The sequence below is a fragment of the Heptranchias perlo genome, unplaced genomic scaffold (assembly GCF_035084215.1).
Source record: "Heptranchias perlo isolate sHepPer1 unplaced genomic scaffold, sHepPer1.hap1 HAP1_SCAFFOLD_60, whole genome shotgun sequence".
NCBI classification, from domain to species: Eukaryota; Metazoa; Chordata; class Chondrichthyes; order Hexanchiformes; family Hexanchidae; genus Heptranchias; species Heptranchias perlo.
Genome location: NW_027139623.1, coordinates 6,022,501 through 6,045,876, shown reverse-complemented (window position 1 = coordinate 6,045,876; position 23,376 = coordinate 6,022,501). Strand labels below are relative to the sequence as shown.

The window sequence follows — 23,376 nt, the reverse complement described above, 5'->3', positions numbered from 1 at the left end:
TTACTGGTCAGTTTCTCTCTCTCTCTCTCTTGTTCAGTATATGAAGGCGGGATACTGTTCCTGAGCGTGAAACGGACATACTGATAGGAAGCGTAAGGCTGACAATATGCCTGTCTCTCTCTGTCTCTTTCTCTCTAGCGTTGAACTTGAAGATGGAATACAATTAACTGAGCGTGAAACCGACACACTGGTGGGAAGTTTGAGACTGATATTGTGTCTGTCTGTCTGTGTGTCTCTGTATGTCTGTCTGTCTTTCACTCTCTCTAGTGCTGTACATGAAGACGGGATACTGTTACTGACCGTTATATGGACAGACTGATAGAAAGGGAAAGACTGATTCTGTGTCTGTGAACAGACCTCCGGTGTTGTTGGTGAGACGGTCACTGTCGTTTTATTATTTATAAACCGGATTGACGGTGCATTTAGCAGTCTCCAGTCCAGGAAGGAAAGGTGGAGTGAAACAGCCTGTTATTGTTTAGCTGGACTGCCTGTTAGTGTTGAATTTATTCAGTAACCAGCCGTCTCTGGGTGTTGAGATTGGGATTCATATGACACATGTTACTATTGTCTGTCAGTCAGTTTAGGAGGAGAGAGAAACACAGAGAGAATGGAGGAGCCCAGAGCGGATAATTTTTATTTTTAACTGAACCAAATATATTTCTGTGTGCCAACAATATAATCCTGTAAAACCAGATATGGATCATCACATCCACAGCTGTGATTGGCTCCTGCCCCTGAATCTGGGGACCAGACACTGTGAGGAGCGCCGGCCTCAGAGTGTTTAACAGTTACTGAGCTGGGAAACTACAACGAACCCCCGAGAATCTGCAGCACAGGCCGAGCGGGGAGGAAAGCCTGTCCCGGGAATTGTCAATCTGGCGAACAGTTTGTCCTGTGAATGTGAAGATGTGAACATTGTTTCAGAGAGAGTGTGTTAAAGGGGCGGGCGGGTTAGATTAATTTCACTGTGTTTGTTTGGCCGGTCTCATCGCCGCATTTCCGAGATCCTTTTGAGTATAATTTTTAAAAATCCCTGTCAAAGGATCGCCCTCCTCCCCTGCCGAGTTCCGAAGTGGAAATTTAAGGTAAAGTTTTAAATCAATTCAAGATTTCAGCCGAAAAACGGAGATCATGTCAGCGATCGGGTGAGAGAGCGCGATCAGTGCATCGATGAAACGGGTTTAAATCGAAACTGGTGCTTTTAATTCCGGTGAAAGTTTTTCGACAGCAAACATACCGGTGTTAGAGATAGGAAGGGGCTAGTCTGGGACTCTGGAGTGCCCGATTTGAATTGGAATCGGGGAGTTTAAGAGGAGAGAGAAACACAGAGAGGCTGGAGGGGCCGGGAGCTGACAGCAGGATGTCTCCGCCCCGTCCGCTCTGTGCCTTTAAGTTGCTCTGTGCCGCCGCCTCTCGTTTCATTTCTGACCCAGCTCTGACTGTCAGAGAGATTTTCTGCAGAGTCCCGGACATGACAGACACTGCAGCCGCCGAAACGGCTCCTCCTGCCGCCGCCGCCGCTCAAACCAAGGCTCCGAAGAAGAAGAAGGCGGTTCCCCGACCCAAGACCACCGGTCCCCCGTTGGGCGAACAGATCCTCAAGATTGTGGCGGAGTGCAAGGATCGCAAGGGGATATCCCTGGCCGCGATAAAGAAGGTTCTGGCTACCAAAGGCCTGGATGTGGAGAAGCTCCGGTCCCAGATCAAATTAAGTATCAAGAGAAATGTGGAAAAAGGCTCCCTGGTGCAGATCAAGGGCACGGGCGCCTCGGGCTCCTTCAGAGTCGCTAAGAAGGAAACCCAGGCAAAAGTGGTCAAGAAGGTGAAGAAACAAGTGACCAAGAAATCTCCCGGAAAGAAACCAGCGGCCAAAAAAACAGCGGTCAAGAAATCAGCCGCCAAGAAACCAGCGGCGAAGAAATCGACCACGAAAAAGGCGGCGAAATCACCAATTAAGAAGAAAGCGGCGGCTAAGAAGCCCAAGACCCCCAAGACAGTGAAGGCGAAGGCGAAGAAGGTGGAAAAACCGAGGGCCAAGCCCAAGCCGAAGTCAGCAAAGCCCAAGAAAGCAGCGGGCAAAAAGATGTAAAAAATCAAGTTCAACTTTTGACCATCTGAACCCAACGGCTCTTCTCAGAGCCACCCACGTCTCTCAGAAAAGAGCTGATCCCGGAATCAGATGATTCCTGTCCCGGGGCCGGGCTCAGATAGAAATCATTTCAAATAAACCCAGGGTCCTGGTGACTCGCTGATATTCGCTATCCCCGCCCGACCCCCACTGTCTGAAATAAAATAGAGAGAATGGGATGTCCGGGCCGGGCCTCACTGGAACTGGCGAGTGTTCGGCTCCAGTCCCAGTTCATTTTTTCTCACAGATTCAGGGCGAGAGTCCGTGACAGGGTAAAACTGGTGGAGATCCGCCGCTATCACAATTCAAACCCCAACACATGAGATTCTCCAAATCAGCTGGAATGAAGTGTTTGTAAACTGCTGAACCCGTCTGGGAGGGGATGTGTGGGGAGATCGAATCGGGTCTGGGACTGAAATGGAAGGAGGCGGGTTGACTTGTTGTAGAAGGGACTGTATTTAGGCAGGAATATTACTGACTGTTAATTGTAACGGGGTTTATTTAAAAGCTCCGGGTTTCTGTGAATCCTTGAATATGAAGCCCGAGTCTGTCAGGGTTTGTGCGGAGCGCTGTGTTTCGGTTCTATTATCTATAAACGGTTTGAAATTGGCGGGTGGAGAAAGCTGGAGGTGGAGCTGGAAGATCAGAGGCCGCTCTCCGCATTGTCCGTCACTCTGACTCTCTCCTCCCCTCCCTGTTTAATATCTCACTCTGTCTCCTCCCCTCCCTGTCTCACCCTATTTCTTTCTCAGTCAGGTCGGTGCAGGCTGCATAAAAACGGAACCAGCATAAGTTCGCTATTCATTCAGCAGTGATTTTAGTGAAGAATCATCATGTCTGGCAGAGGTAAAGGAGGCAAAGGACTGGGTAAAGGCGGAGCAAAGCGGCACCGTAAAGTGCTTCGTGATAACATCCAGGGGATCACCAAACCAGCCATCCGCCGCCTGGCTCGCCGTGGCGGTGTCAAGCGGATCTCGGGTCTGATCTACGAGGAAACCCGCGGGGTGCTGAAGGTTTTCCTGGAGAATGTGATCAGGGACGCGGTCACCTACACTGAACACGCCAAGCGCAAGACGGTCACTGCCATGGATGTGGTGTACGCTCTGAAACGGCAGGGCCGCACTCTCTATGGATTCGGCGGCTGAACAACTCGACCCTTTCTGACCAAACACAAAACAAAGGCTCTTCTAAGAGCCACCCACCGCCTCACAGAGAGAGCACTGACCTGGGAACGGGAGAGGAAAGATCTCGGGATGGGGAATCAGTTTCCGATATTTAATTATTATGGGGAGATTCCCCAACACTCGGTACAGGGAGATCAGAAACAACGGCCGGGGTTCTCGGCCATCCCGAGAGAAGCAGCGGAATTCCCGGTTTCACGGTATAAATGAACAGGCGGTGATACAGACTCTTTCCCCAGACATTACATTCTCCGCTCAGAGTAAAATCCCTCCTCACTCCCTCTCCCGCTGTGTCCTCTCTGCTCGGTCTTTATTTCCTGCCCTCATTCAATTATCAGTTCGATGTGAAGTTTCTGTGTGAGGAGCGATTCACCGGGCCGGAACTGGCGGGATTTTTGAAATTGAAGCTGGACTTTGTCCGGTTGCGGAAAGCAATGACCGGGGCTTTATTCCCGCCCGTTTACAGACAGATCAGAGAATGAACCGGAATGTGAAACAGCCTGAGGTTTGAGCTGACGAGTCGGAAATAATGGAGATTATAAAGAGAGAGATTCTTAAATTGCTGGAGGGAAATGAGATTTTCTTGAAACTGTTATTTGATGCTCTGAAATTGGCGGGCTTTTTGAAATTGATGATTAATTTCAGCTCAGCCAATTGGGGCCCAATATCTCCCGCCGTTTCGGTCTGTCTGTCAGAGCTCGGTACAAACCTGCCAATCACAGGCCCGGGACGGTCACTCCCTGATAGGGTGTTGGTCGTCAGCAAATCAGAAGCCAGGGGCGGATCCCCTTAGACCCTTTAAAAGGCGGCCCCAGAGCGCTCTCCGTATTAACAGTCTCTCTGTATTTCAGGTTGTGTTGAGATCTGTTCAGAATATGGCCAGGACCAAGCAGACAGCGCGTAAATCGACTGGCGGTAAAGCTCCTCGCAAACAGTTGGCTACCAAAGCGGCCCGGAAGAGCGCTCCAGCCACGGGCGGAGTGAAGAAGCCTCATCGCTACAGACCCGGCACTGTGGCTCTGAGGGAGATCCGCCGCTACCAGAAATCCACCGAGCTGCTGATCCGCAAACTGCCCTTCCAGCGCCTGGTGCGAGAGATCGCTCAGGACTTCAAGACAGACCTGCGCTTCCAGAGCTCGGCCGTCATGGCCCTGCAGGAGGCCAGCGAGGCTTACCTGGTGGGGCTGTTTGAGGACACCAACCTGTGCGCCATCCACGCCAAGCGAGTCACCATCATGCCCAAAGACATCCAGCTGGCCCGCCGCATCCGCGGGGAGCGCGCCTAAACCCGACCCGGCTTCAGCACCAAGTGCAACAAAGGCTCTTTTCAGAGCCACCAAATCGGCGATGGAAAGAGCTGTGATCTCCTGGGTTGAAATGGCAGAGCCGTGAGAAATTTGCTTAAACGGGAAATGTATAAAGGGGGGCAGCTGATTTCAGACGGACATGGACAGAATAAATACCTCGCTCACATCCAAACACAAATTTCACTCACATTCTTAATTCAGCAATCGCTGATACAATAAACAGCACATTAGTCAGCATCTGTTGTACAAATCTGGGTAAAATAACACACTGAGCCAGTGTTATCCGACGACGGAACACTAATAATTAGCGACTGTGGTATTTTTGTATCCCACCCGCCCAGTTGACAATTCTAACGGTTCCGGTATTTTGTCTCATTCACCATACAAACTGCAAATTTCAATCTATTGGAGGTTGGCGACATCTGCGGTCCGGAAGCGAGTACTGCAACAGACCGATATGGATCATTTGTGTTTTAGAAATTATTGTTCGTTTCCAGAATCGGAATCAAGTCCTTATGAAATTAATTCCTGACCCTACAGATAGTAACCAGCCCTTTCACAGATACAGTGGGTGGCTCTGAAAAGAGCCTTTGGGTTAACAGATTAAATCTTGGCCGCTTTACTTGCTCTTGGAGCTCACAGTGCTGGTTTTCTTCGGCAGCAGCACGGCCTGGATATTAGGCAGCACCCCGCCCTGAGCGATGGTCACCCGTCCCAGCAGCTTGTTGAGCTCCTCGTCGTTGCGGATGGCCAGCTGCAGGTGTCTGGGGATGATGCGGGTCTTCTTGTTGTCCCGGGCCGCGTTGCCGGCCAGCTCGAGGATTTCAGCCGTCAGATACTCAAGCACAGCAGCCAGATAGACCGGGGCTCCGGCACCCACACGTTCAGCGTAGTTCCCCTTTCGCAGGTGCCTGTGAACACGGCCCACAGGGAACTGCAGTCCGGCCCGGGAGGAGCGAGACTTGGCCTTGGCCCGAGCTTTACCGCCGGTTTTTCCTCTTCCAGACATTTCCACAATCTCACAAACACTTTCACAAAGAATGAAGAATGATTTCCGTATTTACCCTTCTTATAGACTGAAAGGTCATCTGATTGGTTGTTCTTTAATACACCTCATTTGCCTATTTCATTAACCAATCAGATAGCTGGGAATCAGAAGAGGGCGGGATTTTCTGGCCTCAACGGTCAGACAAGGAATTTGATGAATTTCAAAAAGCCCGCCAATTTCAGTGTAGTAAAGGACCGGATTTCGATCAATGTTCTCCCTGAGCACAAGATTTTAAACCCGTTCTTTTTATCTTGTCTTATTCAGCGCTACCCGTCACCAATCGCTGGCGCCGTTTTAAAATCTGCTTTAAATTATCGCTAATTTTATCATCGCTTTCAAACTGTACCGAACGGGACTAAATCCCCATTCACAGCATTCCGTGAAGGGACACGTTTCAATTTAGTCTTTATAAAAGTGACACGTTATAGATTGGTCCCTTCTCACAGAGCCGAGAGTGTTTCTGTGAAAAGAGGGACCCGGACGGAGTTCTCATTCTGCCCCGACTCCGCTGTGTTACTGCAAGGGGTGGGTTTGCTTTTAATGTGGGGAGACTGAATTCATAGAGATAATGGAAATGCTAAGGGGTCATTCAGGGTGTGTTCGTCGCCGGAATAGTAACGCTTTAAGAACAAAGCGAATGGGAAGGAGCGGATCAGAAACTCGTGTTCAGTTTATGGGTCAGAAATTTCAACGGCGTAGAGTATCAGTTTTCGATTGGAATAATATCGCGGTATTAAAAACATACTATGTAAACATATCGGAAATGCAGCTCCTTCAGAGAGGTTGTGGGTGGCTCTTAAAAGAGCCGTTGTTTTTTTTCAGTACATTGTGGAGTTTTATTTGGAGCTGGTGTACTTGGTCACCGCCTTTGTCCCTTCCGACACGGCGTGCTTGGCCAGTTCCCCGGGCAGCAGCAGGCGCACGGCGGTCTGGATCTCCCGGGAGCTGATGGTCGCCCGCTTGTTGTAATGGGCCAGGCGGGAAGCCTCACTCGCGATGCGCTCGAAAATATCGTTCACAAAGGAGTTCATGATGCTCATGGCCTTGGAGGAGATGCCGGTGTCGGGGTGAACCTGCTTCATCACTTTGTAGACGTAGATGGAGTAACTCTCCTTCCTCGACTTTCTCCGCTTCTTGCCGCCCTTGGCTGGTGCTTTACTCAAGGTTTTCTTGGCGCCCTTTTTGGGAGCTGCTTTCTTGTCCTCAGGCATTTTCAAACTCAATTTCAGACCCAGAAATGACCCAAATCCGCTCCGAGCTCGGATTAAATAGGCAGCCCCACAGCCCAATGGTAATGAGGGATGGGGGAAGGTAATGATTGTGATTGGGTCATTGGGAGTGATGCAACGTCACCTTTTCCTTTCACTCTCTGATTGGTTTCTTCAGATATCCAATCAGATTCAGTAGCTGCCACCAATCACAAACACGCTCACACTGCACATTGTCCGGTTTCAGCAATTTGTTCCGAACTGTTGCAGTTCTGCTTCCGGCCAGTAGATGTCCCCAAACCCCGGGTCATTGAAGTTTGCAGATGAGAGAGGGACAGAAGATAAACTCATTCTTCACATTATATTGCACGGGTGGGGTTTAGAAAAACTGGGAATGGAGACGAGCTGCAAGTACATTTTGTGAGACCAAACGTTAGTTGTAATGCTGTGTTAAATTCTTGTAATTAGTTTGGGGGGTATTGTCTTTACTGAGGAAGACTGCGACAAAATATAAGACTTTAATAAGCTTGCTGAAAGGCCGTGTAAATGGCCATTTAATTTCCATATAGAAAGGTGTGAGGTGGTGCATTTTGCTGGGGGAATAAGGAGGCCACATACTGCTTGGAAAATAAGAGTCTAAATGTGGTGGAAGAGCAAAGGGATTGAGGGATACAGATTGACAAATCATTAAAAGTAGCAACACAGGTTGATGAGGCCACAGAAAGCAAACACAGCACTGGGGTTTATTTCTCGTGGAATAGAATTGAAAAGCAAATAAGTTATGTTGAACTGTAATTTAAACTGTCAAACCTTCTGTCAAACTCTTTATTATATTTTCGGTTTCTTGATTTTTTCTGCTGCATCAATGAGTAAAGAATTCCATGATCATTCCAACCACCGACCTTTAGTTAACTGGTCTATAGTTCCCTGGACTTGTTCTATCTCCTGTTTTAAAATATAAGAATGACATTAACTGTCATCCAGTCCTCTGGCACTATTCCTTTTTGTGATGATTTTTTCTATATATGTAACAGTGCCTCTGCTATCTCTTCCCTTGCTTCATTTAATATGCACGGATGCAATCCATCTGGACCAGGAGTTTAACCACCCTTTCTAACTTAAATGTCTTGATATCTTTATTGACCTCTTCCTCTAATATCATGTTCACCCTGTTAATTTCCCGGGTAAATACTGAGGCAAAGTAATAATTCAATATTTCTGGCGTTTTGCTGACGTTACCTGTGAGTTTATCTTGTGAATCCCTTAGCGGCCTTCAAGATATTCTGATTTTCCTTTTATTATTTTTGTGTCTGTAGAATAATTTACTATTTCTTTTTATATTCCTTGATAATTTGATTTCATGGTTCCTGTTTCCTTTCCTAATTGTTTTTGTGACTTCTTCCTAACCTCTTCCTATTCGCTTTTGTCATCCTCTTATTTAATATCTATAAATGAGAAATTCCATCAGCTTGTTGTGTCTGTTCAGGGGCTGATGTTTGGGAAATATTTATTGTCTATGATTAAAGTGCCAGAAACCCAAAGAGAGCAATTCAGTGTGAAACTCTGCAGAAACACTCAATTTCTCCCTCCGAGTGAAATAAGGCGCTATAATGGTGAGTATAGCTGCCTTCCAAGCAGTTAATTCCAACAGGTTTGAATCCCAGCACGCTGAATTCAGAAACACCAAGACTGGAATTTGATGATGTTCAGAGGGATAGTGCTTCCAAAACACAAACGGGTCTAATTTTTATAAAAATACTTTCAAAATACATTTATTTCCCCCATAACGTTGAATTTAACTCTGATCCTTCGTATTATTATTTCTCCTGATCTGTACAGTGGATACGGAACACAACTGCTCGGATTCAGGGAAATTAATTGATTTTCTGAAGTCTTTCCCTCTGCTGATTCCCGTTCCTTATTTAAATTATGTCGGATTAACCTTTCTGATCTATAGAAGGGTCATTGACCTGAACCGTTAACCCGAGCTTCCCTTCTCCACAGATACTGCCGGACCTGCTGAGTCTTTCCAGCATTTTCGGGTTTAATTTTTTCTATATTTTATCCCTTTCACTTTTGACGGTCGCCAATGAAACTTCCAGATTTGCGCTCAGTTTTTATTTGTGTTTCAGTTCGGTTTATTTGAATTAATATAAATCGTGTCCTGAGAAATCAGACAGAAATATTGCGCAATATAGAGTGAAATATAATGGGGCAACTTTAGAATGAGGAAAACAAGAACTTTATTATAAATCATTGTCTAATTTTTTACTGACAAAATATGAAAAAATACGAGACCAGAAGTTACAGAGAGAAACTATTTCCTCACATTGCACATTGTCCTGAATCTGTAACAACGACAGAAAATGTGAATTTGTTCCACTCTGTTACAGTTCTCAGTTATGGCCAGTAGATGTCAGACTGTATGTCAGTGTGGGATTAATTCTCTGTCTGTCAGTCTCTGTTACTGTATGTGAGTGTGATATTCATTCTGTATCCGTCAGTCTCCAGTACAGTCTGCGAGTGTGGGATTCATTCTGCATCTGTCAGTCACCTGCTACTATATGTGAGTGTGATATTCAATCTGTATCCGTCAGTCTCCAATATGGTCTGTGAGTGTGGGATTCATTCTGTATCTGTCAGTCTCTGGTACTGTACGTGAGTGTGGGATTCATTCTGTTACTCAGCCTCTGGGGAAATTGCAAGTCTGGATTCCTTCTGTATTCTTATTTCAGGTTATAGTATGTTGCTTGAAACTGTATCCTTAATTCATTAATATATGCAAATCTTTCATCCAGCATTAATTTGTAAATATGAATACACTTTTGGATTTTATTTTAAACAAAAAACGTGTGTGAGTTTTGTTGTCGGATTACATCTTAACCTCTGTGAAGATAATGTATATTTCATTCATTTATTGTGAAATTATTGGACTGGTATTTATTGTGTTGCTCAGTCTGGGCTAATGGAATTTTTATTGTATGTTTCAGTCTGACACTGTATGAGATTTTTGGACTGGTATGTAATGTGTGGTTCAGACTGTACTAATGGAATTGACACTCTAACTTTCAGTCAGACACTGCAAGAGATTTTTGGATTGGTTTGTAATGTGTAGCTTCGTCTACACGAATAGGATTCATACTCTGTTTCAGTATGATAATGTATGAGATTTTTGGACGGTATATAATGTGTAGCTCAGTCTGCACAAATGGAATTCATACTGTACCTTTCAGTCTGATGCTGTGTAATATATTTAGACTGGTTTGTAAGGTATAGTTCAGTCTGCACTAATGGGTTTGATACTGTATCTTTCAATTTGACACTGAATGTGACCTTTGAACTGGTATCTAATGTATTGCTCAATCTGCACTAATGGGATTGATATTGTATCTTCCAGTCTGAAACTGTGTGAGATTTTTGTGCTGGTATGTAACGTGTAGGTCAGTCTGTACTAATCAAATCGATACTATATTTTTCAGTATGATACTATACGTGATTTTTGGACAGGTATCTAATGTGAATCTCTGTCTGCAGTAAAGGAATTGATACTGTGCCTTTCAGTTTGACACAATGTGATTTTTGGACTGGTATGTGATGTGTACCTCAGTCTAATGGGATTGATACTGTATCTTCTAGTATGATACTGCATGAGAATTTTGGACTGGTATATAATGTGTAGCTCAGTCTGCACCAATGGAATTGAAACTATACATTTCATTCTGACACTATGAGGTATTTGGACATATATGTGAGTCAAATATGTGTAACATCTGAACTGGTATCTAATTTGTATCTCAGGATACACTATTGGCATGAATACTGCATCTTTAAACTCATAATGTGTGTGAGTTGTGGGCTGGTATTTAATTTGAATCTCGGGGTACACTATTGGGATTCATTCTGTACCTATGAATCGGTACCATGTGTCAGTTCTATCTGGTATTTAATTTGTAGCTAACGCTGAACTAATGTGAGATTGACACAGTGCCTTTCAATCTGATACTGGGTGTGATTTTGGACTGGGAATAATTTATCTGCCGGTCAGCGGTACTGAGTCATTGTGAAATGGGAATTCCGTCTGTCTCTCCTGGTTGCTTTACTGTTGGATTGGGATCAGTGTGGGATTGACTATTTCTGCGGTGTGAGACTGTGGGACTGATGACCTGTCTGTGTCTCTGTGCTCTGTGAGTGATAATATACATACTGTGTGTGAGAAGGAGCTGGCTGCACTGACTGCTCCTTGTGCCTCGGGAGGAGTAAACATCACACTGATTCTGGATCCTTCAAGGATTTGCCTGTAGGAAGAAAAAGTATATCTTGTAATTCAAGAACAGGTGAGGTAGAAAATACAAAAGTGATCAATTGAATCTCTCTGTTAATAATCATTGTAATATCCACAAATGAAAACCACCGATACAAACAGTGTCAGTGTCTGACTCCACTGCAGTACTGCAGCACTCAGCTTCTGCACACCAGGTGTGTGGGGCTGTTTTACAACAATTTAGTGACATCCAGACAAAACCCACCCCCTGCACTGATACAAGAATAGGATTACCCGATGGGGCGGGGACCTTTGCACATATCAGATTTCTAATCCCCTCTCCCATGGGACTAACCGTTCAACCAAAACAAAACAGCCACTGTTTAAAATGTGTCCTTCAAACTTCTCACCTGATGCCTGCAATAGATGCTCTTTGTATAACTCCCCACATCCTTACTGTCCGGCTCTGTTTACTGCTCAATAACAAACACTAAAGGTTAATCGGTAGGTTTCAAAAATCAGATTTGATACCTGCCACAAATCACAAACACGCTCACACTGCACATTGTCCGGTTTCAGCAATTTGTTCCGAACTGTTGCAGTCCTGCTTCCGGCCAGTAGATGTCCCCAAACCCCGGGTCATTGAAGTTTACAGATGAGAGAGGGACAGAAGATAAACTCATTCTTCACGTTATATTGCACGGGTGGGATTTAGAAAAACTGGGATTGGAGACGAGCTGCAAGTACATTTTGTTAGACCAAACATCAGTTGGAATGCTGTGTTAAATTCTTGTAATTGATTTAGGAAATATAGTCAATACTGAGGAAGACTGGGACAAAATAAACTTGCAGAACGGCCGTGTAAATGGCCATTGAATTTCAATATAGAAAGGTGTGAGATGCTGCATTTCGCTACGGGGAATAAGGAGGCCACATACTGCTTGGAAAATACGAGTCTAAATTGGGTAGAGGAGCAATGTAAATCATCCTGAGAAATCAGAGAGAAACACTGCGCAATGTACAGTGAAATATAATGGGGCAAATTCACAACTATCGAATGAATGAAACAAAAACTTTATTATGAATCAATTGTCTTCATGTTTCACCGTCAAAAAGTGCAAAAATACGAGAGTAAAAGTTACAGACAGAAACTTTCCTCACATTGCACATTGTCCTGTTTCTGTAACCACGTCAGATAATGTGAATTTGTTCCACTATTTTTTCATTTCTCGCTAACGTCCAGTAGAGGTCAGTCTCTGGTACTGTATATGAGAGTGGGGTTTATTCTGTATATTTCAGTCTCTGGTACTGTATATGAGAGTGGGATTTATTCTGTATATTTCAGTCTCTGGTACTGTATATGAGAGTGGGGTTTATTCTGTATATTTCAGTCTCTGGTACTGTATATGAGAGTGGGGTTTATTCTGTATATTTCAGTCTCTGGTACTGTATATGAGAGTGGGGTTTATTCTGTATATTTCAGTCTCTGGTACTGTATATGAGAGTGGGGTTTATTCTGTATATTTCAGTCTCTGGTACTGTATATGAGAGTGGGGTTTATTCTGTATCTGCCAGTCTCTGATGCTTTCTGTGAGTGTGAGATTAATTCCATCACTGTCAGTCTCTGGTGCTGTATGTGAGTGTGGAATTAAATATGTACCTGTCAGTCTCTGGTACTGTCTCTGTGTGTGGGATTCATTTTGTATCTGCCATTCTCGGCTGCTTTATCTCAGTTTGGGATTCATTCTGTAATTCAGTCTCTGAGACAATGTGCAAGTCTGAATTCATTCCATATTCTTATTTCAGTTCAGAGTATCGTATTTGAAACTGTATCTTTAACACTCAAAATTATATACAGTTCTTTGTCAAGTAATTCATTTGTTAATATGGATACACTTTCGATTTTCTTTAATCAAACAATGTGTGTGAGTTTTGGAGTGGTATTACATCTTAATCTCTAAACTCAATTATGAATGATAATATACCTTTCAATCTGTTCATGGTGAAATTACTGGATTGGTATGTAATGTGTAGTTCAGTCTGCAATAATGGGATTAATTCTGTATCGGAGTCTAACACTGTGAGAGATTTTTGGACTGGTGAGTAACATGTACCTCAGTCTGTGGTAATGGAATTGATATTGTATCTTTGAGTCTGATATGGTATGACATTGTTGGACTGCTATTTAATGTGTGGCTCAGTCTGCACTAATTGAATCGATACTGTATCTTTCAGTCTAATATTGTATGAGGTTGTTGGGCTGTTATATAATTTTAGCTCAGGCGGTGCGAATAGAATTTAAACTATACCTTCCAGTCTGATCATTAATGTGATTTGTGGATTCGAATGTAATGTGTAGCTCAGTCTGTACCAATGGTATTGATAATGTTTATTTCAGTATAACACGAGTATTTACCAATATATCGAATATGTAGCTCAGTCTGCACCAATGGAATTGACACTGTATCTTTCAATCTGACCCGATGAGATTTTTGGACTGGTATGTAATGCGTAACTCAGTCTGCAGTAATGTGATTGTGAGATTCATTCTGTATCTGTCAGTCTCTGGTACTGTATGTGATTGTGAGATTCATTCTGTATCTGTCAATCTCTGGTACTGTTTGTGAGTGTGAGATTCATTCTTTATCTGTCAGCCCCTGGTATTGTGCGTGAGTGAGATTCATTCTGTTCCTGGTACTGTATGTGAGTGTAGGATTCATTCTATTTCTGTCAGTCTCTGGTACTGACTGTGAGCATGGGGTATATTCAGCATCTGTCAGTCTCAGGGGTACTATATATAAGTGATGGATTCATTCTGTATCTGCCAGTCTCTGGTGTGAAATGTGAATGTGGGATTCATTCTATTTCTGTCAGTCTCTGGTACTGACTGTGAGCATGGGGTATATTCAGCATCTGTCAGTCTCAGGGGTACTATATATAGGTGATGGATTCATTCTGTATCTGTCAGTCTCTGGTACTGTGTGTGAGTGTGGGATTCATTCTGTATCTGTCAGTCTCTGGTGCTGTATGTGAGTTTGGGATCCATTCTGTATCTGTCATTCTCTGCCACTTTATCCCATTGTGGGATTCATTCTGTAATTCAGTCTCTGAGACAATGTGCAAGTCTGAATTCATTCCATATTCTTATTTCAGTTTGCAGTATCTTATTTGAAACTGTATCTTTAATACTTTAAATTATATACAGTTCTCCGTCAAATAATTAATTTGTAAATATGGATTACTTTTTGATTTTCTTTAATCAAACAATGTGTGTGAGTTTTCGAGTAGTATTACATCTTAATCTCTGAACTCTATTGTGAATGATAATGTACCTTTCAATCTGTTCATGGTGAAATTACTGGACTGGTATGTAATGTGTAGTTCAGTCTGCAATAATGGGATTAATTCTTCAACTGAGTCTAACACTGTATGAGATTTTTGGACTGGTATGTAATATGTAGCTCATCCTGCACTAAAGGAATTGATACAGTATCTATCAGTCTGATACTGTATGATATTTTTGGACTGGAATGTGATGTGTAGCTCAGTCTGCAATAATGGAAGTGATACTAAATCTTTCAATCTGATACTCTGAGGTTTTAGGACTGGTGAGTAACATGTAGCTCAGTCTGTGCCAATGGAATTGAAATTGTATCTTTGAGTCTGATAGGATATGAGATTGTTGGACTGCTATATAATGTGTGGCTCAGTCTGCACTAATGAAATCGATACTGTATCTTTCAGTCTAATGTTGTATGGGATTTTCAGTCTTGTATGTAATGTACAGCTCAGGCGGTGCTAATAGAATTGAAACTGTATCTTCCACTCTGATCATTTGTGAGGTTTTTGGACTGGTATATAATGTGTCGCTCAGTCTGTACCAATGGTATTGATACTGTTTATTTCAGTATAACACTCTGAGTATTTACCAATATATCTGATATGTAGCTCAGTCTGCACTAATGGAATTTATACTGTATCTTTCAATCTGACACTATGAGATCTTTGGACTGGTCTGTAAAGTGTAACTCAGTCTGCAGTAATGTGACTGTGACATTCATTGTGCATCTGTCAGTTTCTGCTACTGAATGTGAGTGAAATTCATTCTGTTCCTGGTACTCCATGTGAGTGTGGGATTCAATCTGTATCTGTCAGTCTCTGGTATTGTGGGTGAGTGAGATATTCATTCTGTATCTATCAATTTCTGATGCTGTATGTGAGTGATATAAATTCTGTATCTGTCCGTCTGTGCAACAGTATGTGAGTGTGGGATTCATTTTGAACCTGTCAATCGCTGGTACATTGTATGAGTTTGGGATTCATTCTATATGTCAGTCTCTGGCATTCTATCAGAGTGTGAGATTCATTCTTTATCTGTATCTAATTTGTATCTCTGTTTACAGTATGGCATTCAAAACTGTATCTTTAATACCTTAATATATGAATATATTTCCCAGTCTTTAATTAGTAGATAATGATATATTTTAAGATGTAATGCTGTAGGATATAATCAGATAATGTGGGCATCTATTACATCTATATCGATGGGAAAACAATTGTGAATTTGTGCATCTTCCAAACTGATATGGTGACATTTTTGAACTTGTGTATAAAGTGGAGCTCAGTCTGCATGAATAGAATACTGTATATTTAAGTCTGAATCTGTATCAGTTTTTGTGCAGTGGTTTCTAATGTGTAGATCAGTCTGCACTAATGGAATTTATACTGTATCTTTCAATCTGGCTCCAGGAGATCTTTGGACTGGTCTGTAAAGTGTAACTCAGTCTGCAGTAATGTGACTGTGACATTCATTCTGTATCTGTCAGTTTCTGCTACTGTATTTGAGTGTGGGATTCATTCTGTTCCTGGTACTCAATGTGAGTGTGGGAATCATTCTGTATCTGTCAGTCTCTGGTATTGTGTGTGGGTGTGGGATTCATTCTGTATCTGTCAGTCACTGGTATTGTGTGTGGGTGTGGGATTCATTCTGTATCTGTCAGTTTCTAGTATTGTGTGTGGGTGAGACATTCATTCTGTATCTATCAATTTCTGATGCTGTATGTGAGTGATATAAATTCTGTATCTGTCAGTCTGTGCTACAGTGTGTGAGTGTGGGATTCATTTTGAATCTGTCAGTCTCTGGTACATTGTATGAGTATGGGATTCATTCTATATATCAGTCCATGACACTCTATCAGAGTGTGAGATTCATTCTTTATTTGTATCTAATTTGTATTTCCGTTTACAGTATGGTGTTCAAAACTGTATCTTGAATACCTTAATGTATGAATATTATTTTGCAGTCTTTAAATGGTAGATAATGATATATTTTAAAATGTAATGCTGTCGGATATAATCAGATAATGTGGGCATCTATTTTTGAACTACTATTAAATCTGTATCGATGCGAAAACAATTGTGAATTTGTGCATCTTCCAAACTGATAGTGACATTTTTGAACTTGTATATAATGTGGAGCTCAGTCTGCCTGAATAGAATACTGTATATTTCAGTCTGAATCTGTATCAGTTTTGTTGTAGTGGTTGCTAATGTGTAGCTCAGTCTGCACTAATGGAATTGATACTGTATCTTTCAATCTGACACTGAGATTTTTGGACTGGTACGTAATGTTTAACTCAGCCTGCACGAATATAGGTGACTGTGAGATTCACTTTGCATCTCTCAGTCTCTGGTACTGCATGTGAGTTTGGGATTCATGTTGTATCTGTCACTCTCTGGTGCTCTATTTGACTGTGGGATTCAGTCTGTATATACATTCACTAGTACTGTGTGTGGGTGTTGAACTATTTCCATATAAGCAGTTTCTCATAATGTATGTGAGTGTGGGATTCATTCTGTATCTGTCAGTCTCTGGTGCTGTGTGTGAGTGTGGGATTAATTCTGTATCTGTCAGTCTCTGGTACTGTGTGTGAGTGTGGGATTCAGTCTGTATGTGTCAGTCTCTGGTGCTGTGTGTGAGTGTGGGATTGATTCTATATCTGTCAATCTCTGGTACTGTGTGTGAGTGTGGGATTCATTCTGTATCTGTCAATCTCTGGTACTGTGTGTGAGTGTGGGATTCATTCTGTATCTGCAATTCTCAGGTAATGTGTGTGAGTGTGGGATTCATTCTGTATCTGACAGTCTCTGGTGCTGTGTGTGAGTGTGGGATTCATTCTGTATCTGACAGTCTCTGGTGCTGTGTGTGAGTGTGGGATTCATTCTGTATCTGTCAGTCTCAGGTACTGTGTGTGAGTGTGGGATTCATTCTGTGTCTGTCAATGTCTGGTACTGTATGTGAGTGTGGGATTAATTCTGTATCTGTCAGTCTCTGGTACTGTATGTGAGTGTGGGATTCATTGTGTATCTGTCAGTCTCAGGTATGGTGTGTGAGTGTGGGATTCATTCTGTATCTGTCAGTCTCTGGTACTGTGTGTGAGTGTGGGATTCATTCTGTATCTGCACTTCTCAGGTACTGTGTGTGAGTGTGGGATTCATTCTGTATCTGTCAGTCTCTGGTACTGTGTGTGAGTGTGGGATTCATTCTGTATCTGCACTTCTCAGGTACTGTGTGTGAGTGTGGGATTCATTCTGTATCTGCACTTCTCAGGTACTGTGTGTGAGTGTGGGATTCATTCTGTATCTGCACTTCTCAGGTGCTGTGTGTGAGTGTGGGATTCATTCTGTATCTGTCAGTCTCTGGTACTGTGTGTGAGTGTGGGATTCATTCTGTATCTGCACTTCTCAGGTACTGTGTGTGAGTGTGGGATTCATTCTGTATCTGCACTTCTCAGGTGCTGTGTGTGAGTGTGGGATTCATTCTGTATCTGTCAGTCTCTGGTACTCTGTGTGAGTGTGGGATTCATTCTGTATCTGCACTTCTCAGGTACTGTGTGTGAGTGTGGGATTCATTCTGTATCTGTCAGTCTCAGGTTCTGTGTGTGATTATGCGATTCATACTTTACCTGTCAGTCTCTGGTGCTTTATGAGTGTGTGGGATGAACTTGGTATCTGTCAGTCCTTGGTACTGTATAGCCAGTGTGGGATTCATTCTGTATCTGTCATTTCTTGTCCCATACTTGACTGTGGGATTGAATTTATGTCTGGCAACCTCTAGTACTGTATGTGAGTTTGGGATTCCTTCTGCATCTGTCAGTCTCTGGTACAGTATGGTGAGTGTGGGATTCATTCTGTGTCTGTGTGTCTCTGTACGGTATCTGAGTGTGAGATTCATTCTGTATCTGTATATAATTATTCTCTCAGATTATATTATGGTATTCAATACTGTCGCTTTAATATCTTCATGTTGAAGTAGTTTTTCTCATTATTTAATTGGTAAAAATGGATACACTTTAGGATTTGATGCTGGAGGTTTTAATCAGATAATTTGTGTGCTTTTTGGACTAGTATTGAATGTGTATTTCTGTGATTACTATTGTGAATGATAATGAATCTTTCGAAATGATTTGGTGAATTGGTATATAATGTGTAGATCAGTCTGCACTGAAGGAATTGATACTGTAAATTTAAATTTTATTTTATAAGATTTTTGGACTCGTGTGTAATGTGGATCTCATTGTGGACTAACAGAATTGATACTTTATCTTTAAATCTCATACTATGAGTGTATTATAAACTGGTATCTAATTTGTTTCTCAGGTTACACTGTCACAGCATTTCTCAATCTGATACTGTACGTGAGTTTTGCACTAGCAATTTGTATTCGAATGGTACACTATTTGAATGGATACTGCAAGTATTAAACTCACATGTGTGTGAGAGTCCTGGGCTCGAATTCAATAGGAATCTCAAGGAACATTATTGGGATTGATTCTGTACCTTTCAATCGGGTACCATGTGTGATTTCTATCTGGTATTTAATTCATGGCTAATGTTGCCCCTTTGTGAAATAGACAATCTGATAGTGTGATTTTGGACTTGGATTTTTGTATCTCCCTGTCAGCAGGACTGAGTTCGGGGGAAATGGAACAGCGTCTGCCTCACCTGTTCTGTTTGACAGTTGGATTGAAAATGTGTCTCTGGAATTTGGGATCATTGTGGGACTGAGTACTTCTGCTGTCTGAGACTGTGGAACTGATGACCTGTCTGTGTCTCTGTGCTCTGTTGTAAACAATTTTACAACACCAAGTTATAGTCCAGCAATTTTATTTTAAATTCACAAGCTTTCGGAGGCTTCCCCCTTCCTCAGGTGATCGATGTGGAAATGAAATCCTCGAGTTTAAAATAAAATTGCTGGACTATAACTTGGTGTTGTAAAATTGTTTACAATTGTCAACCCCAGTCCATCACCGGCATCTCCACATCTGTGCTCTGTGAGTGATAATGTACTTACTGTGTGTGAGTAGCTGGCTGCACTGTTCCTTGTGCCTCAGGTGGAGGAAACATCACATTTATTCTGGATCCTTCAAGGGTTTGCCTGTAGAAAGGAAATTATCTCTTATTACTCAGGAACAGGTGAGGGAGAAAATACAAAAGTGATCAGTTTAATAACTATTAATAATTATTTTGAATATCCACAAATTGAAACCAGCAATACAAACAGTGTCTGACTCCACTGCAGGACTGCAGCACTGAGCTTCTGCATACCAGATGTGTTGGGTTGTTTCACAACAATTTAATGACATTCAGACACAACACAACCGCTGCACTGATCCATGAATGGGACTACCCGATGGGGCAGGGACCTTTGTACAGGTCAGGTTCCTAATCCCCTCTCCAAGCGGACTAACCGTTCAACTGAAAGCAAAGAGCCGCTGTTTAAAATGTGTCCTTCACACTTCTCACCTGGTGCCTGCAATAGATGCTCTTTGTATAACTCCCACATCCTTACTGTCCGACTCTGTTTCCACTCTTCACTGTCAAATAACAATAAACAGGGTGAGACTGGAACTAAACCAGGAACATTCACTACTGGTTTGGGGAGAGAAAGCAGCAATGATTTTAAATAGCAGGTTCTTCCCATTCTGTCTCCCTTCCCCTGGATACACCCTGGACACACACAGCCCGAGAATGACCTCTCCCTTCCCCCGCTCACTCCATGTTCCGGGACCAGTTCCTGATCCACTCCGCCTCTTACAAACAGCCCCCGGACTCCCCCTGACCTTCCCCCGGACTCAATGCCGATCTCTGAGCCCATCTGCGGACACGGTCCCGAAGCGATGAGCTGCTGTAACGAGGCTGCTCTTTGCTCCCTTCCCCCGGGGGCCGTGATCTCTCCATTCCCGGCTGTTTTAAACCATCTTCTTCCGCTCACTGAGGGAATGGCGCCCACAGGCCGAGCTGGGGGAGGGCAGCGCGCATGCGCTCTTCTGCTCACCAACAACCAGCGCTGGGGGCGGGGCTGAGTCACGCATGCGCAGATATCTGGTTTAATTCCCAATACAAAAATCGATGGAAACTTTCCCCAATTGGAATTTTTCAGAGTCTGAGCAAAGGAAGTGGGTCTGGGGGAAAGGTCAGAGGGAATGGGGTCCACAGGCAGTGCAGGAACAGGCACCAGAATGGGAAACAGATGGGATTCCACCAGTGCCTAACGCTGGAATCCAGACTGACTTTACAATCTCTAAATATTAAACTCGATGTTTCCATCCCTGCTGTTTCTCTCGGTATCTTTTGATGGTAAAGGGGCTTTCATAGATAAAGTGGGCGGCTGTGGAACGAGCCAAAAAATCTTGTTCTTTCTTGGCCTCTCCACTGTGTGACTCCTAAACTGGAGGGAGGATTTCTCAAACCAATCCTGGAGAAACATGATAGTAAAGTGGGAGTCGGTGTATTTGCTGGGACCGTGTAGGATTAATATCTGACAGCAACAGTCCCAGATTAATTTAAGCGGAGTGATACTCTCGGTCACTGAGAGTAATATCGAACAGCCCTGAGCCGCAAAACTGCACATGCTGCAACAGGCAAGAGCGGGTTAAATGTGGCCCATTGTTTTTGTCATTCTCTGCACTGTCCCTGAGTGTGGGATTAATAATGTGTCTGTCCCTCGTACAATATCAGTGAGAGATGAGACTGCATCTTCTGTCTTTCCAACGCGATCTTTCTGGATAAAACGGAACTTTACCGGTCAGTCTGGAACTATTACTGTTTACGTCTGTCTGTTACTGTGCCTCACTGCTCTCTTTGTCTCTCTCACCATGTCTGCCTCCCTCTTTCTCTCTGGTGCTGTATATGAAGGTGGATACTGCTATTGAGCGTGATTTGGACACAGATAGGAAGTGTAAGACTGATACTGTCTCTCTCTCTCTCTTGTGCTGGACATGAAGGTGGGATACTGTCTGATATAAAACAGAGAGAATGAAATGTCCGGGCCGGGTCTCACTGTAACTGGGGATGTGTTCGGCTTCAGTCCCAGTTTATGGTTATTATCTTTTCACAGATTGAGTGCGAGTGTCTTTGTGAGACGTTAACACTGGCGAAGCTGCTTTTAGTCGCGACTTTCAGTAATTTGTGTATCTGTACCCCTCGATCCCTTTGCTCCTCTATCCTGTTTAGACTGTTATTATCCAGGCAGTGTGTGAGCTCCTTATTCTTCATTCTGTAAGTTTATTAATGTCCTCTTGCATTTTGACACATTCTTCCTTTGTATTAACTGTACCCCCCAATTTGGTGTCATCGTCAAATTTTGAAATTGTACTTCCGATTCCCGAATCCAAATCTTTAATGTTAATTGTGAACAGGAGTGGTCCCAGCACTGATCCCTGTGTTAAACCACTTCCCACTTTTTGCCACTCCAAGCTGCTACCCGTAACCCCTATTATCTGTTTTCTGTTTTGTCGCCAGCTTGCTATCCATTCCGCTACCTGTCCCCTGACTCCACGTGCACTGAACTTTGCCATGAGTTTACAATGCGGTACCTTACATAAAGCATTCTGAAAATCCAAATGTATTACATCTACCAGGTTACCCTTATCTATTCCTTCTGTTACTTATTCAAATGATTTAATAAGATTGGACCTGTCCTTGTCCTGTTAGTAGATTAAATCTTGGCCGCTTCACTTGTTCTTAATGCTCCCAGCACTTTTCTTCGGCAGCAGCTCGGCCTGGATATCAGGCAGCACCCCGCCCTGAGCGATGGTCATCTGTCCCAGCAGCTTGTTAAGCTCCTCGTCGTTGCGGATGGCCAGCTGCAGGTGTCTGGGGATGATGCGGGTCTTCTTGTTGTCGCGGGCCGCGTTGTCGGCCAGCTCGAGGATTTCAGCCGTCAGATGCCCGAACAAACCACCCAGATAGACCGAGGTTCCTGCACCCACACGTTCAGTGCAGTTTCCCTTTCGCAAGAGCCTGTGAAGACGGAACTGTAGTCCGGCCCGGGATGAGCGAACTTGGCCTTGGCCCGAGCTTTACCGCCGGTTTTTCCTCTTCCAGATATTTCCACAATCTCACAAAGAATAAAGAAATCCTCCCGCACTCTCCCTTCTTACACATTCTGGAGGAGACAATTGTAAACAATTTTACAACACCAATTTATAGTCCAGCAATTTTATTTTAAATTCACAAGCTTTCGGAGACTTCCTCCTTCCTCAGGTAAATGTTCATTCTGGAGGAGTACAGTGGGGCCACTTGTGATGGGTCTTTCAGAGTGTTTACACTGCCTGCTCACCCTCACTGATATTTTATCTTTGAACTGCTGTAATATTGTCCTTTAGTAATATTGCTGCTCCCCCTCCTTTCCCGATTTCCCTGTCCTTTCTAAAGATCTTTTTGACTTGAATAATAAGCTACCATTCGTGCCCAGCTGGCAGTCAGGTCTCTGTAATGATTTAATATAATTATTTAACTTTATTCAATGGCTGATGTGAGCTGCGGCAAAATGTATTTCCAGCCGGTCAAGTATTGCAGGTATCGACTGTCTCTTCAGTCCGATATCAGGTGAAGAATTACTGGCTGTTGTGTAATTTCCATTGATTGGGGGTTGGCGACATCTACTGGGCGGAAACGGGAACTGCAACAGAGCGAGAAAGGATCCGTCAGAAACCAGTTTCAATGAAGAACAAAATGCAACAGCCTGCAGTGTCTGTTCAGGGTCTGATGTTTGAGAGCAATTTGATCATCCCTGATTGTCAGCGATGGTGGTATAGTGGTGAGCATAGCTGCCTTCCAAGCAGTTGATCCGGGTTCGATTCCCGGCCATCGCAATTAATTATTCTTATTAATTCACTTCCTTCAGAAACGAGAAGTTTGGAATCCAATTTGATGCAGTTCAGCTGGATATTGTTTCCA

The 23,376-nt window shown here is 43.3% G+C and overlaps 1 protein-coding gene and 1 non-coding gene across 5 annotated transcripts in view; one reads left to right on the top strand and one right to left on the bottom strand.

The window, feature by feature from the left end:
- LOC137316839 (zinc finger protein 229-like) overlaps window positions 1-23,376 on the bottom strand; it is a 330,353-nt gene that overhangs the window by 9,371 nt on the left and 297,606 nt on the right. Inside the window, exons 1-3 of one of the 4 annotated variants that reach the window (XM_067980679.1) lie at window positions 19,939-20,008; window positions 19,487-19,570; window positions 11,077-11,167 (exon numbers count right to left, since the gene is read on the bottom strand). The exons of the other annotated variants lie outside the window; for them this stretch is intronic. The gene's annotated coding sequence lies outside the window, so the exon portion shown is untranslated. Of the gene's footprint in view, window positions 1-11,076; window positions 11,168-19,486; window positions 19,571-19,938; window positions 20,009-23,376 lie in introns of those variants that run through there. 4 annotated transcript variants of the gene reach the window in all.
- Window positions 23,220-23,291, top strand: trnag-ucc (transfer RNA glycine (anticodon UCC)). Its single transcript has one exon. It is a non-coding gene; the product is annotated as a tRNA-Gly (tRNA).